Source organism: Triticum aestivum, chromosome 6B (genome assembly GCF_018294505.1).
Source record: "Triticum aestivum cultivar Chinese Spring chromosome 6B, IWGSC CS RefSeq v2.1, whole genome shotgun sequence".
Classification (NCBI taxonomy): Eukaryota; Viridiplantae; Streptophyta; class Magnoliopsida; order Poales; family Poaceae; genus Triticum; species Triticum aestivum.
The window spans coordinates 313,155,408-313,160,675 of NC_057810.1; the positions used below are offsets into that span (position 1 = coordinate 313,155,408).

Here is a 5,268-nt window from a genome sequence, read left to right on the forward strand (position 1 = left end):
TTGCGATGCGCACAACATCACAAACAATCAATAATTTCGAAGCGTGTGTGATAAGGTGACTATCGCAAACACTACAAGAAACCTGTTAATTCGTGATGGATTGCTGGTGACGTTCTCAAAAACCATCACGGAAACCGTCACCGACCAGCAATATGTGTTTGGGCCCAAAAATAATAGCCCCTTTAATGACGGATGTGGAGGTACCGTCATGAAAACCGTCACGGGTAGACCAATCGGGCCTAACCGGGCTTAGCTTTCCCCCTTTTATACACCATCCAGACCTTCACGAATTGCTCCCACATATGTGGCATAGTCATATGAGTTACATTGTAATTTGAATTTTCAATAATGTAAAAAAACAAGGATCCTAATAAAATTGGATGGCTCCAAACTAAATGAATATACTTATGTAGCATACAAACACATAGGGCCAACATGAATCAGGTATAGTACCAGGCACCCAAGGGCAAAGACACCAAAGTATGAAACGGGCTACCATAAAAAAGTATGAAACGGGCTGAAGAGAAGCGCGCGGAGGAAAAAACATAAGTCGTGTATGCGGCAAAGTATGAAACAGGAAGCGCGCGGGGGAGAAAACATTCAAGTCGTCGACGCGGGGAGTTAAAAAATTTTGGGGCCCACCCATTGAACTCCACAGCCCACCAGCCCGAGAGGCCACAGCCTCGGGCCGCTCTCCTTGCGACCACGGAAACCCTAATCCATCTCCACCCACAGCCGCCGCAGCTCCTCTCCCTCTCTGTTCCTGATTCAGATCCATGCCCAGCCTCCGCCGGTCCGCCCCCGCGCGGCTGCGACCCCCCTTGATCTCCCGCGCCGCCATCCCAACCATCTCCGACTCCACCTTCGTCTCTCACCCTCTATCACGCCTCCACAGCCCCACCCTTTCCCCTTATGCAGCCTACTCAGATCCGTGATGGGGGGACACACTGCCATAATGGCGCTCCCGCATCCGCATCAAGGTCAGCCCCCTGCTCGTCGTCATGGGCGCGGTGGTTACGAGGAAGGTGGTTGAGGTCGGTGAGATGAACGTTGTCGCCTACCCGCTGGCCAGGACCAGGGACGACTGCCCCGACACTTCGTCTTCTTCACAATCTCACGCCGGGAAAGGAGGGGGTCGCCACTGTTTTCTTCGGTACTCCTTGGCCTTTTTCGCATCGCCAGAGGTGACCTCGCTAGACCACTGCTGTGAAGGTGAGAATCCTTTTCACTCTCAGTTAGTTACATAATTATCTATTTAGGATGTCAGGATACTGCTTTGCAGTGAAGTAACTTTTGTGGCTGGGAATAATTGTTTTGGAAAGATACCAAGATGAATTGCGTAGACATTGATGTGATTGATTTTTTTAATGTAGATTTTTGTATTTACATCTTTTCTTCATCAACATGTACGTCTTAAAAATATATGTGGGGTGCTTACATAGTTTCTGAGGTCGTGATGTGTTTATGTGTGTCAGTTTAGTTTATAGATATACATCATTGAAATGGATCAAAGTGGTATGCTTAAAGCTGAATAAATTATCGACGGAATCCTATGTAGGAGTAACTATTGTGGATACTTCTACTAAATCACAAGATTTATTTGTTTTCTCCATCGAATAGTTCCACTAAAGTTCCAATTATTATTCTATAGGTGGAGGAGATAGCTGAAGTCGAGCGTGTTGTTGATGACATAAAAGGTGTTGATGAAACAGAGCCTTCTGAAGAATAGAGGTGAAAATACAGAAAGGTCGGTCAAAACTACTTCTGTAGTACAACATAATTAGCTAGCACTACAAACTATGGACCCATCTTTGTCCTGATGTTCTATCCTTGAAGAAATTGCTTCACACATGACAATAGCTGCACGACTTATGAACGATGTTCCCTCCCCAACAATGCTCTTGTGAGCATGCTCGCTGTTGGCGCTGCCATGATAGAATCGTGCAAGCATCGGCCATGCAGGCATCGTGTGTATAGCAGTGTTGATCCTTAAATATCTTTGTTTGTGCTTTTTGTATCGTCTTAGTGTGCGGGCGCTTGTTTTCATTTTTTACTTAATTTATTGCTTGCTGCAACACCTAGTTCCTCCTAGTTTGATAGAGTTGTTTGCTTTGTTCATGGTGGATGCATAATATGTAAAATCTCAAATGGTATTTTTATAGTTACATGTCTATTTTGACAAAATGCTGATTGCTAACATTCACTCTACGTACCAATTACTTTCTACTGTTCCTGATTGTTCTCTATTGCTCTGTACCCTTTTTATGAGAAAACACCACCCAGTACTATGTGATCATGAAGATTCTTTGATTCGGTTGCAAATCCTTGAATCTATCTACTGTTCCTAATTGTTCTCTATTGCTTAGTACCTACTTTTTATGAGAAAACACCACTCATAATTACTATGTGGTCATGATGATTCTCTGATTCAGTTGCAAATCCTTGTATCTATCTATCGTTCTTGATTATTCTTTATTGCTCAGTACCTATTTCTTTTTATGATAATACACCACTCGGTACTATGTGGTCATGATGACTCTCTGATTCAGTTGCAATACAAGTGACATAACGGCGTGTTTAAAAGACGAAGCTTGCTGATATGTTCCATAATCTTAAAATTCTATATGGTTAAGAAAAATATATGAAAATATAGCTACAAACAATGATAGAGATCACAAAAGTTGAGCCGAGCAACTCAAAAAGTATCAAGCTCATAGTGCAGAATTCAATTTGATATTCTAAATGTGCGCGGTGCCTCTTAGTATTAGATGTGGAGTTTAATTTATAGTCGATGTATTGACACAACCAAGGGCATTGTAGGGTAAAAGATTTCCCATGGGAATTCCCATATCATGCACATGATCGAGTTACATTCATTTTAAGCAACCTGTCAACAATTTTTAGCCAAAAGTATCTTTAGCCAAAAGTAAATAGGCTCTGCCTGTGAGGTGATTGACTAAACTGCGAACCAAAATCATGTAGACCATTGTTTGTGTTTATTTGAACCAAGTCTATTGCTTTCACTACATTGTCACTCTATCAGTAAAGTTGCTCCTGATACTACTTTTTACCTATGTTCATTTTGAGTTGTTGGCCTTTTAAGGGAAACATTTTGTAGCAAATAATATTGCTCTGGATTATGGTTCAATGTATATATTTAATCATTTTATGTAGTGGCTAATTGAAATATATATCTATCTCAACAGACATGTTGACTGAAATGTGCATGTTTAATCATTTCATGTTCTTTGTTTCAATTGGGCATTTATTTCAAATGCCTTGGTAAAGATTTTGTCTAGCCACGTATATCAACTGATTTATGCGCTAATCTGCGAGGATAGATATTCCACCAACCATCTCACTATCTCACTACTAATATTCATATTTGATTTCTTTCTGTGTGATACTAAGACGTGCATATGTGTTCTTTTTGCATGCCAAAATCTTTGTTTGATTGCTGCTAAAATGGGCAGTATGACTGAGAAATGTGATGTTGATGCATATTGTTCCTTGTTCCTGTCATTTTATTGTGGGCGAGCTAATAGCTATCATTTTAAATAAAGGTTTGGATGAGTGTTTCCCATAATTTATTCCTCATTATAATAGTTCTCACAATTTATTTTTTGATGTTCTTTTGCAGGTAATTGAAGTAGAACAGAAGATATTACACTCTAGTTTCGTTTAGAAGGGTAACTTGACTTGGGATGGAACAGATGATACTACACTTAAGACAGGGAACACAATGTAGATTATATGTATCTAAATGTCTAGTGTAATTGTGAGATGTAATTGTAATTTCTATGGTGGTCTGAATTTTGTAGTTGTGCACTATATTATTGTTTTTCTTTGCTAAATGGAGATTCTTTACTTTTATTGTGTGGATCAAATATTGGGCAATCTGGGCTGAAGATGGGTTGGAACAGGCAAATGCTGATAATAATCTAGAACGATCAAGTATAATAAATGTGTATGAAAGGCAAAGTAGAAATAATACTAAAATAGTTAACAGGTGAAGGCCCAATAAACAATTGATTACATTGGCCTAAATATTTCTAGAAAGATAAATGGGCTGTATTGTTGGGCTGCCATGTCAGATCGACTATGATGCCACATCAGCTGCCATGTCATGTATATCCATGACGGAAAGGTCCGTCACAAAGGTCTGGGCCTGTTCTGGGCTAGACGGGCCTAGAGGTAGGTTGGTGACGGTCAAAAATCCGTCATGAAGGCCATGTTGTCAATTATGACGCGATATACATGATGGATTTATTTTCCGTCATGGATGCCCATCCATGATGGATTTTCACTGTCCTGTGACGGATTGAAATTGTCATGGATTAACAGATTTCTTGTAGTGAAACATTTAATAAGAAAGAACTGTGTGTGATGCTGTTGTTAATCGCACACGTTTTTTCTTGGTTGATCGTGTGTGAAGTGGAGATTGATCGCACACGTTTCTTCTTGGCTGATTGTGTGTGCGGTGGAGATTGATCGCACACGTAGTGGATCCTAGAAACATGTCTGATCTCCACGTCTATCGCAGATGTTTCGCTTTTGCAAACCGTGTGCAGTGTAATCCCTAATTTAAAATCACCTTTTTGAATTTGAAATTAGGCAATCACTTATTTCATATCCAACCAGGTGTATTACAAATATAGGTTCAACCATGAATGCATAATTTGATGCACAAGTACATATAGTAAAGAACTACAGAAGCACCAAGTAAAGAATGATGAACCACAGTTGTACTAAAGACTGTAAAGAGAGAGGTGAAAGACATTCTGGTTGCTGGAGAAGTTGAAGCGGAATGCCCATATTGTGCCCTCCTCCATGCATAATGCGCGCACGACTCTAGGCCAACCCCTTGTGATGGCTGCCCTCCATCCTTCACTGTCTTCATTACGACTTCTCGATGCTCATTGTAGTCTGGATGAAATACTTTAACCTTCATCGCGTGTCCACCAATCATGCAATTTGCGAGGTAATCTTGAGTGAACTGCTTCGGGAACCATGGCGAATGAAAAAGATTTAGACATTGTTGTCTAACAACTCATTATGGGCAGTAAAAAGAGAAGGCTGCGGAGTTTGTAGTTATCATCCTACAGCTCACTGTTGTGTTGGATAGAGTATAAACAAATAATTTGCTTGCCACCATTCGTATCTTTTTGCTAATAATCCTTATCAGTTTCCTCACTTGATGCTTGTTCATGAATATCTCATTGCCCCATACGCAAAAAGGGTCGATGCATGGATCCTTGCCAAGGGCAT

The 5,268-nt window shown here is 40.5% G+C and overlaps 1 long non-coding RNA gene across 1 annotated transcript; it reads left to right on the top strand.

Moving 5' to 3' along the window:
• Positions 1-626: 626 nt before the first annotated feature.
• Positions 627-3,873, top strand: LOC123137050 (uncharacterized). The gene is made up of 3 exons (XR_006467666.1): positions 627-1,212; positions 1,652-1,747; positions 3,641-3,873. It is a non-coding gene; the product is annotated as an uncharacterized lncRNA (long non-coding RNA).
• Positions 3,874-5,268: the final 1,395 nt, after the last annotated feature.